Here is an 11,328-nt window from a genome sequence, read left to right as displayed (position 1 = left end):
CTCCTCCAGGTAGGTCACTGCTCGCTAATCTCCCATGGGTGTGAAGCACAGAGACCACGTCAAAGATAAACAGGTTGCTTACCTGTAACTGATGATCTTCGAGTGGTCATCTGTGCGTTCACACCACCCGCCCTCCTTCCCCGCTGCTGTCAGCTTCTACATTTTCCGTAGGGGTTGATTTGTGGCGGTTCGAAGGAACTGGCGGGATGTCCACGCCCACCCCTCTGGGCATGCGCGGTGGGGTTCCTGCGCATGCCCGAGGGACTGGGTGCGAAAATCCGTTAAAGAGCTTGCTACAATGCTGATCAATCCAGCGCTTGCGCACTAGATCCCATGGGTGTGAATGCACAGATGACTACTCGAAGATCACCAGTTACAGGTAAGCAACCTGTTTTTCCGAGCCATTCCCTTCCGACCCACCATGGTCTTAATTCGGCCACGTGTTCAGGGATTTGCAAAATATGGGGGGGGGGGACTTGTCCAGGGCATGGGTTTTGCTGCTAGGGTAGCTGTGACTTGAGAATCACCAAAGAAAAGCCAAAGGAGTGCTGAGGGAGCGCATAAAAATGGAAAGTGGTACTTGGGCCAACAGTCTCACTGTGAAGGCCTCATCTCGTGATCTCGCTTTGTTCGAGACACGGCTTGTTGGCTGCAGGAATTACACGCATCTAATGTTTGAGATCCTCACTGAAGGTTCTCCAGTGCCCAGTAGTCCCAGCCCGACAACACTCAGCGATACCAAAACATTTTGGAAAGCTCACCTGTCTCGAAATGGCTGTTTCTGGAATCACGTTCAAATTCTTTTGTGTTCGTTGCAGTCCTTCCCTAGTGTCGAAGAATCTTCAGAGGATCTCTGCAGTGGAGGTAACTCTTAAGGTTCCATTTGTCTTGGATTTTTAAAATGCTCCTTTTCTTTCACACTCCCTCTGCTACTTCCAACGCTCTTTCCTTTCCTCTAAACTGTAATGTATTACTTATGCATAATGTAGCGTGTGCCTTATTGTACAGTATACAATAAATAAAGGTAAAGGTTTCCTTGCTCGAAAGCCAGTCGAAGCCAACTCTAGGGTTGCGGTGCTCATCTCCATTTCAAAGCCGAAGAGCCAGCGCTGTCTGAAGACGTTTCCGTGGTCATGTGGCCGGCATGACTAAACACCAAGGCGCACAGAACGCTGTTACCTTCCCACCGAAGCGGTACCTATTTATCTACTTGCAATTTCTTGCTTTCGAACTGCTAGGTTGGCAGGAGCTGGAACTAGAGACAGGAGCTCACTCCGTCATGCGGCACACTCGGGTCTCGAACTGCTGAACTACCGACCTTCCACAGCCTGCAGTGCAGCGTCTTAGCCACTTGAGCCACCGCAGCTCCATACAATAAATAAGGGCTGTGTAAAGGCTGGGCCGTATACTGCGAAGAGCAAACGCACCAGTGAAGGTCGGTCCTTAGAGAAGGCAGAACGTGACCTCGGTTGGCTGGAGCTCTGAGTCATCCATCCGGCATTCATTTCCTTAGGGAGAAGGAGCTCTGCCCACTCTAGGAAGGAGACCCATTTCATATACAGACCTCTCAACCTTGACTCTCCACACCTATGTGCCCTCCATGGAAGGTGGTGCGTGTCTCGATTTTGTCGTTGTTCTGATGCACACAGAAAATGCCAAAGTCAAGGCAGAGATACAGCTATTGGGCGGTGCGGTGTGGGGGGGGAGCACATAGGCTTGGAGAGGCAACCCTGAGACCTCTGTTGAGGGAAGGGGTCTCCCTCCAAAAGTGGCCAGACTGCCATCTCTTCTGCATAATGATGACAGAGTACTTCCAAAGCTTCCCGGGTGTCTAAGTGGTCAGGATCAACTGTTGAAGCTTTGATCACCGCAAAGGTTAGCAGCAAGGTTTTCCATCTCACTGTAACCAGATTTCACCTCCTGCTGACCCTGCAGCTGCAGATTCACTTAGGGTGATTTCCCACAAGCGCTACTCCGGCTCACTCCTCCCTTTTGCCAGATGGTATGTGTCAATTTCACATAAGCTGCTGCACGGCCGCATTTTGCCCCACAGCTTCGTGCGATTTTCCCCACGTCTAACTCAATCCTCAAAAAACAGGATTGAGTAGACGCAGGGAAAATCGCACGAAGCGGGGGCAAAATGCGGTCGCGCAGAAGCTTGTGTGAAATTGACACATACCATCGGGCCAAAGAGAAGAGTGAGCGCGGAGCAGCACTTGTAGGAAATCACCCACACTTTGTCTCAGGGCTCCAGTTCCAGAAGGCAGAGCAGTTTTGCCAGAGAGTAAGTGATACCTTCCCTCTAAAGGTAGCATCCCACTCTTCCTTTGGCATGTAGTCAACTGCAGCTTTGTGGGGGGGCAGGAGTGCGCCCTCTTTTTATATGCAGAACTTCACTTCCAGAGGATCTATCCTGTTATATTCTGCCCTGGCCTCTTTACATAGAGCCTAGAACCAAATTTCTTGCAGTGTTCTTGATGGGCTTAAATTCTTCCTCAGAAGCAGAAAAGCTGGTTTTTCTTCTCTCAGATACTGATGTGCTCATTTCATATTGGGTGATTTCCCACAAGCGCTGCTCCGCGCTCGCTCTTCTCTTTGGCCCGATGGTACGTGTCAATTTCACACAAGCTGCTGCGCGACCGCATTTTGCCCCGCAGCTTCGTGGGATTTCCCCCACGTTTACTCAATCCTAAAAAAACAGGATTGAGTAGACACGGGGGAAATCGCACTAAGCTGGGGGGGCAAAATGCGGCCGCGCAGCAGCTTGTGTGAAATTGACACGTGCCATGGGGTAAAAGGGAGGAGTGAGCGCGGAGCAGCACTTGTGAGAAATCACCCACAGAGTCTTACCGTTTGTGTTGGCAGCCAAGACAAAAGCTGTATCTGAATGGTGAAATGTTTTAACATAAGTGCTTTTTTATCTGGCTATTTCAATGATTTTATTTAAGATTTACGTTTTATCTTCTTTGTGACTGATTGTAACGGCCTCTTTTGTTGTTGTTGTTCAGTCGCACAGTCGAGTCCGACTCTTCGCGACCCCATGGACTAGATCCCGCCAGGCCCTCCTGTCTTCCGCTGTCCTCTGAAGTTTGCTCAGTTTCATGTTCATTGCATCGATGACACTGTCCAACCATCTCATCCTTTGCCGTCCCCGTCTTCTTTGACCTTCAATCTTTCCCAGCATCAGGGTCTTCTCCAGTGAGTGCTCCCTTCTCATTTGGTGGCCAAAGTATTTGAGCTTCAGTTTCATTATCTGGCCTTCCAGGGAACAGTCAGGGTTGATTTCTTTGAGGATTGACTGATTTGTTCTTCTTGCAGTCCAAGGGACTCTCAAGAGTCTTCTCCAGCACCATAGTTCAAAAGAATCTATTCTTCGGCGCTCGGCCTTCCTTATAGTCCAACTCTCGCAGCCATACATGACTACTGGGAATACCATTGCTTTGACCATGCGGACTTTTGTTGGCAGGGTGATGTCTCTACTTTTTATCATGCTGTTTAGGTTCGCCATCGCTTTCCTCCCAAGGAGCAGGCGTCTTTTAATTTCATGGCTGCAGTCACAGTCTGCGGTGATCTGGGATCCCAGGAACGTGAAGTCTGTCACTACTTCCACAGCTTCCCCTTCTATTTGCCAAGGAGTGATGGGGCCGGATGCCATGATCTTAGTTTTTTTGATGTTGAGCTTCAAGCCCACTTTTGCGCTCTCCTCTTTTACTCTGAGCAAGAGGCTCTTTAGATCCTTTTCACTTTCAGCCATTAGAGTGGTATCATCTGCATATCTGAGGTTGTTGATCTTTTCCCCAGCAATCTTAATTCCCGCTTGTGATTCATCCAGGCCAGCATTTCGCATGATGTACTCTGCATATATATTAAATAAGCAAGGTGACAGTATACATCCTTGTCGTACTCCTTTTCCTATGCTGAACCAATCAGTTGTTCCGTATCCGGTTCTAACTGTCGCTTCTTGGCCCTTATACAGGTTTCTCAAGAGACATGTGAGGTGGTCTGGTACTCCCATCTCTTTAAGGACCTGCCATAGTTTGTTGTGATCCACACAGTCAAAGGCTTTAGCATAGTCAATGAAGCAGAAGTAGATATTTTTCTGGTACTCTCTTGCTTTTTCCATAATCCAGCGAATGTTGGCAATATGATCTCTCGTTCCTCTACCTCTTCGAAACCCAGCTTGTACTTCTGGTAGTTCTCTATCCACGTACTGTTGAAGCCTAGCTTGTAGGATCTTGAGCATGACCTTGCTAGCGTGTGATACGAGTGTAATTGTGCGATAGTTTGTACATTCTTTGGCATTGCCCTTCTTTGGGATTGGAATGTATACTGACCTTTTCCAATCCTGTGGCCACTGTTGCGTTTTCCAAATTTGCTGGCAAATGGAGTGCAGAACTTTAACAGCATCCTCTTCTAAGACTTTGAATAGCTCAGCTGGGATACCATCACCTCCACTAGCTTTGTTGTTAGTAATGCTTTCTAAGGCCCATTTAACTTCACATTCCAGGATGTCTGGCTCGAGGTCAGTGATTATACCGTCGTGGTTGTCAAGGACATCGAGGTCTTTCTTGTATAGTTCTTCTGTGTATTCTTGCCATCTTTTCCTAATCTCTTCTGCTTCTGTTAGGTCCCTACCGTTTTTGTCCTTTATCATGGCCAGCTTTGCATGGAACGTTCCCTTGATTTCTCCAATTTTCTTGAAGAGAAATTTTGGGTCAGCAGGGGAGGGGGAGAATGGAGGGGGGAGGGGGGAGGGAGAAGGGCGGCCACACACATCTTCCTTGAACTCCAAGGAGCAGTTTTGCTGCTTGGCGTTTGGGGAAGGCATGCAGCCAGCGGCTGCCTTGGAGGAGGGGAGGGAGAGGGGCGGCTGCAAGATTTAAAGGGTCCTCCAGCTGATCGGCGGTCACATGGCCCCACCGATCAGCTGGAGGGCCCTTTTAATGTCACAGGAGGAGAGGGAGGGCTGGGGGAGAGGGGCAGTATCTGTTGTGGGGCATGCCTCCCATTTGAAGGGGCGGAGACCCAGAATGCCCCGTCGTAGCTACGGGCCTGGCTATCATACTATTGTCCCTTCTGACCCAATCCTAACAATTCCAATATCGTAAGTTGGATGTCAGGGAGATGATAAAGGTCTACTGTTAGTGCACAGAGGGTCTTTGATGCACTGGCTTCATGCTCCTTTAATTCAAGAACTCTTCTCAGGGCAGGCTTTCCAAATGGTCTCTTGCTAGATGGATTTCCTTCACCTCCCAAGCACCATTTGGAGTCTCTTACTGCCCATCTTTTTAGAAGTATGGCCACCACCTCTGCAGCTCCGGGCACGTGGGCTTCCGTGGACGTCATCTCAGGTGGACCCCAGTGCTCGTCCTTTAGACTGTGCTCAGCCTTCTTGCTCACAGGACTGTTTTAGTTTGGCATCTTTTCCGGCTTGCTGGCAAGTTAAATGACTTTTTTGCTTGCTGGATGACATGTTGTAGTCTATCCCAAAACTGGGTGGGGATTCTGCACGTCAGAGAGAGATGAGATTTATCTCAGAGAGTAGATCGGAGGAGTCAATCTCTGAGAAAAATGGCGGCTCACGGTAAGTAGCAACCTTCTTTTTTTAATAGGCGGGAGATCTGTAACAGCCTATTGCCATCCCATTGAACTCAGAATAGTCACTGGAATGCTCTCATGGTTTTTGCAGCTCAGATTGCTGAAATGTATGAACAAGCGCTATTTCCACAGTTCCGAAATCTATCCACCAACACAATTGCAAACACGACTGAAGAGTACTGGCAGAGATTCTGGTAAGAGCCTTTGGTGAGGCGGGATGTTGGCAGAAATCATAGCAAGGGTTGCAGAAGCAGGAACGAGCGATGGTTGCCGCTCAGTTTAAGTAGGAGGTACCACGACAGTTGTGCTGTTGGAGTGGAACCTACCCCTATTTTACCAGTCTGTTGAGGAAGATATTGTTATTTATGTATGTATGTATGTATGTATACACACACACACACACACACACACACACACACAGAGGGAACTAATGTAGCCAATCCTCCAAGAGTTTATAGTAGCCCCTGTAAGAAGAGTTGTGTAAGCTCTTAAAGGATTAGCTACATTAGGGGTGTGTCCCCTCATATGCAAAGGAGTTCCTGCTACAAAAAGAGCCATATAATATTCCTTTGGCTTCCCCTAATCTAAAGAGACTTCCTTCAGCTGAAGTGGCTCTTCCATTGGAAGAAGAGTAACTTAAGCTGGAGGAAGTCAACTGTTACCACCGATGGCCTGCCTTGTTGTTGGGGAAAATTAGCTATGCAGCAGGGGAGGCCAGAGGGGTGTAGGGATCACACCCCAATTGTATACCAAGGTCCAGTACAGTAGGAAGACTCCAGATTTGAAGAGTAAATGAAATGTTTTTTATTTAAAAGTTTCCCTAATTACAAGCACACTAAGCATTCAAAAAGAGCAAGCAGTACAGAACTAAGAAGGCAGAGGTGATTGATAGCGAACAGAGGGGTCAGTTACAGGGTCATCCTACCTGTCCAGACACGCAGAGGTCTCTGAAGAAGATAGCGCTAACAGCCAGGGTGATGCACTATGGGAAGGCCCAAAGAAGAGACTCCGGAGGCGTACTCAAAGGATAGGCGCCGTCCTGAGTGCGCACCGTGATGGCCGTGTGCGTGGATGGATATAGATCTTGGAATACAAGGCGGACCAACTGGAGGCCTTGAGGGGCTCGTCTCAGGTGAAGGCAAAAGGCACTCGCCGCTGAGTCAGATCTAAAGTCACGTCTGACCGCAGCCTAAGCGTGTGCCACATGCGGCAAAGAGGACAGCTCTCGTAAGGAATAAAAATCAGCAGAGCAAAAAAATACTTGCAGAAAGAGAAGCAAAGGTCACTCATACATGGGTTGTTTGCCCTGCTTTTGGTGTTCTTGGAAAGCGCGGTTCCCCCCCCCCCTTCCCACAACACTGTGGTATTTCTGCATACCTCCTGGGTTACCCCAGCCTTTCCCAAGCCTGGTTTGTTGTGGCGCCTTAGGAAAGATCGCAGCGAAGCCGGGCTGGCACCCCTGTGGACGGGAGAGTCCAGATCTTCCCACACTGACGTGATTGCAACCGCGTTAAAATATATATGTATTTCCATTATTCTGTAAACTGTTTGTATTTCCTAAATCGTATTTTATAGTCTTTTTCCTTTCCCCTCATGCAGTCAGGAAGACACAGAGCGGGTACCTTCCTGGGAGATCAGATTAGCACAGAACAGGTAATGTGAGCAACAACCTGGTAGGGGGGAATTCAGAAGCCACTCTCTGCCTGAAGGCCATGGAGGGGAAGCCGGTAGACTTTGAATCAGTGTTCTGGTACTGCCTTTTCTGCAGTGGAAACGCTGAAGTTGTCATCGGTCTGAAACAGTTAGAAAACAACACCTCTCTTATTGCTGGTGTTACCACCCCTAAGGCTCATGTGGCAATGAGTGGCTTTGACACTATATTTACTCCATTTTTATATTTGTTGAAAAGCTTTTACCTACTTGCAGGGGTCATTTTGTAGAAAAAGAGGTGCAGGAGCTCATTAGCATAACTCATTAGCATAACTCATTTGTATATGCCACACCCCCTGACATCACCGGAAGTGTGTCCGAAGTGGGTTTTGGATTGCTAGCTATTGTGGGGGGGGGGGGAGGAACGTGCAGATCTGTCCTCGCAGAGAAGGGAGAGCTAGTACCTGAATAAAACTTGCTCTTAAAGGTGCCACTGGACTGTTTTGAACCAGGGGGAGCTCTGCAACTTACCTGGCTCCTTCTTGCTCTGACTGAGGGCTGCTGGGAGCAGGGGGTGGGGCTTGTTGCATGTGCCCGCCTCTGGGCTCTTTACTGCCAGAGCTCCACTCCTGTGCGCTCCTGCAGGAAATGACCCCTGCCTACTTGAAAGGAACATTTTCTGTTAGTAATGAAGTTGCTGAATGTCACTTTTACTCCTCTGAAAGACCTTACTTTGTTCATACTCATATGTCCCCTCCCCCCCCCGGAAAAACAGTTTTGAATGAATGAATGAAATCCGATTGTATACCAAGGTCCAGTACAGTAGGAAGACTCCAGATTTGAAGAGTAAATGAAATGGTTTTTATTTAAAAGTTTCCCTAATTACAAGCACACTAAGCATTCAAAAAGAGCAAGCAGTACAGAACCCCCGGAAAAACAGTTTTGAATGAATGAATGAAATCCTGGTTCCTGTGGCTGTATTTATTGGGGTTAACTGGTGTGGTTAGTCCAGTCACTACTAGTTAACAGAGTGCTTAAATAAAGGTACAAACACAGGAGCGTCACTTTACCAGGTCACCCAGCTTACAAAGCTACACAGTTCCACGTTGCAAGTTTAGAAGAGAAATGCTTCTCCCTTTATTTGAGAAGTACACTTTGGGTAGGAAAGAGTAGTGACATGATAGAGTACTAACTTCCTAGCTAAAGGATGGAAGCAGATGGCAAGAGGCCCATCTGCCTCATGGTGCTAAGAGAGGACTGCACGTCTCTCTCTTGGTGCGTGCAGGGAGAGAGCTCGTCTTCAAGTCGACTGAGAGAGAACGGAAGGGGAAATAGTCCCTGAGAACACAATCTGCATTTCAAAGGGGACAATGGCAGAAGAGTAAACACAGGAAGAAAGGTCTGTGTGCCTCTCTCCCTATCTAGTCTCTTTTGTTACAAAGCCTGGAGGTTTGAGACAGGGGACATTGCACCTGGGACTTCCAACAGTATTCAGCCTTTGTTTGGGCCAGCCAGCCAGCCATTAAGTCCTGGTGCTCGTGTGCCCCCGCTTTTTCCCCGTTGCGTGTAGTGTGGAGCCAGCTGTATTCCATAGTGACATCCAAACGGGGCAAAACGACAAACCGGTTTATTCTCTTGCCTGCAAACCAGGATTCTAAAGAGTTTAATTCTGGTTCGGCATCCTCGTTTGAATGCAAGAGAACAAACCACGGACGATACATTGCCTGATTCAGACCTCACACCGAACTACTACAGCTTGTTGAGAAAACCCAGAAGCCTTCCATTCTGTGCCATGCAGAGAAAAAAGGGTGATGGGAGGGGGGAAGCAAGGCAGGGAAGGGGGAGAAGGGAAGGTGTGCGTGACCCAGGGGGGAATGACTGAGTTGTCTGAATGCAGGCTATACTGGCCCACTTCCAGCTGATCTCCCCCCTCCCCCAACATCTTTTAGCTGCCAAGTAAACGGAAGTTTACCAGCTCCTGCCAACCTAGCAGTTCGAAAGCAAGAAATTGCAAGTAGATAAATAGGTACCACTTTGGTGGGAAGGCAACAGCGTTCCGTGCGCCTTGGTGTTTACTCATGCCGGCCACATGACCACGGAAACGTCTTCGGACAGCGCTAGCTCTTCAGCTTTGAAACGGAGATGAGCACTGCAACCCTAGAGTTGGACTCGACTGGCTTTCGAGCAAGGGAACCTTTACCTTTACTAAACTGAACAAACTGGGTGGAAACCCTTAAAGTCCCGTGCACATTTCAGGTCATTCAGGCAACGTCAAGGCCCAGGTCAGAGAGAGGCACCAGAAAGGTGTCCGTTGTGGGGCTTCCCTGTGTTCTTTCAAAAGAGCAGCTTCTTTCCTTCTAGAGTGTCAGGTGCCTTTTCCAGTGGGGATGCATTCAGGTAATGCATTCAAGGTAATGCATTCAGGACTGACAGCAAAAAGCCACACTTGCGTATGCACAAGCCCACGCACCTCATGAACAGGGCCTTGCCGTCTGGGCCCCCCCACCTAAAAACCTCAGAGCCGGGAAAGGTGCAGAAAAGAGTAACCTTTCTGCACCTCCCTGCTTAAAAGCCGATCGCTTTTTAGTTTAGATTAAAAAAAACAGTGACCAGAGAGGAACAGAATGCTGGAATTAGAGGGGCCTTTGGCAGTGCTCCCTCTAAGCTGTGGGGTCCTGTGAGCAGAAATTCTACTTTGTGAGGTACTGGCATTAAAGTTGTGCACGGGCGATTTGGCTGCTGCAGAAATTCGTTTGCTCTGGAGCCATTCCTTCCTGAGCTGAGACAAAAATGTGTGAGCCGTAGGCTAAAAAATTGTGAGCTGGCTCACACTAACTCAGCATAGAGGGAACACTGGCCTTTGGTCTGATCCTGGATGACTCTTCTGATGTTCTTCCGAGGATGTCAGGATGGCCGCCAGTGTAGATGGCTTTTCAAAAGGGATTGGAGGAGAGCTCCATCACTGGGCTCCAAGGGGACTGCTACATCCAGAGGCAGCCTCCCACTGAACGCCAGTGCTGGGGGGGGGGTTGCCTCTGTGACCTACATGGAACCCTTCTAGGGACTATCTCATTGGCCACGATCAAGATACTGGACTAGATGTCCTCTTGACTGGTCCTAGCAGGGCTACTCTTGTGAGAAAACTTGTGCCCTCATATACCATGCAGACACTAACATCATCTGTCCGTTTTCTTCTTCCATGGCTTTGGTACTGCTAGCAATGGCTTCAATTTCTCCATTTTCTAACATTCTAAAGGCGGGCATGGACGTTTAGTACACAGTCAGGAAATAACATGAGCTAATTGCAGAGTGACGGGTTTTTCTTCTTTCTCTCCCAAAAACATTTTAGGCAGGAAATTGAGGATGGAAAGAAGTGTCTCCTGTGCTTGAGGAACAAAGATGTCCCCCCTTATTTCAGATCGGAATTTGGCATAGAGTTTTTGCAAAAGAAGGTAACGGGGTGAATATGGAAACAGCACAAGCCTCATGTCTCACCGAAACAGACTGTTTGCCTGATTGCTACCATGGTTTGTACTGGTGGATCACACAGGATCTCTGACCTTGGGGGCCTGACCCTGAGCTAGGGGACACACACATAGAGGGATCAAGAGGCCCCTAGGCGACCCTTCTGTGCACTATCAGCAGGATTTTGTTTTTTACTAACTATAGATACCATTGGATACTTTTTAGATAGAAGCTAGGGCTCATTTTAATTTCAGCTTATTTCAGTGTGTAGTTTTGGTTGTTTCTTGTGCCTCCAGTAGAGAGGCCTAATACTCAGACATCTCCTTGCTTGAAGTCCTTGCTTTGGGAAAGGGTTTGTGGCTCAGTGGTGGAGCATCTGCTTTGCGTTGTAGAAGGTCCCAAGTTCAATCCCCAGCATCTCCAGTTCAAAAAAAAAAATAATCACGTAGAAGGTGATATGAAAAACTTGAGGCTCTGGAGAGCCACTGCCGGTCTGACAACACTGTCCTGACCCAGATGGACCAGGGGTCTGAGTCCGTAGAAGGCAGCCTCAAGTGTGTCCGTGGTCCCAATGGAACTTCTACGCAGCTTTCTTCCTGGTGTATAAATGTAGAC

The sequence above is a fragment of the Gekko japonicus genome, unplaced genomic scaffold (assembly GCF_001447785.1).
Source record: "Gekko japonicus isolate JY-2015 unplaced genomic scaffold, Gekko_japonicus_V1.1 scaffold1488, whole genome shotgun sequence".
Taxonomy (NCBI): domain Eukaryota; kingdom Metazoa; phylum Chordata; class Lepidosauria; order Squamata; family Gekkonidae; genus Gekko; species Gekko japonicus.
The sequence above is the reverse complement of the archived record's forward strand: the minus strand, read 5'-3'. Positions refer to the sequence as shown.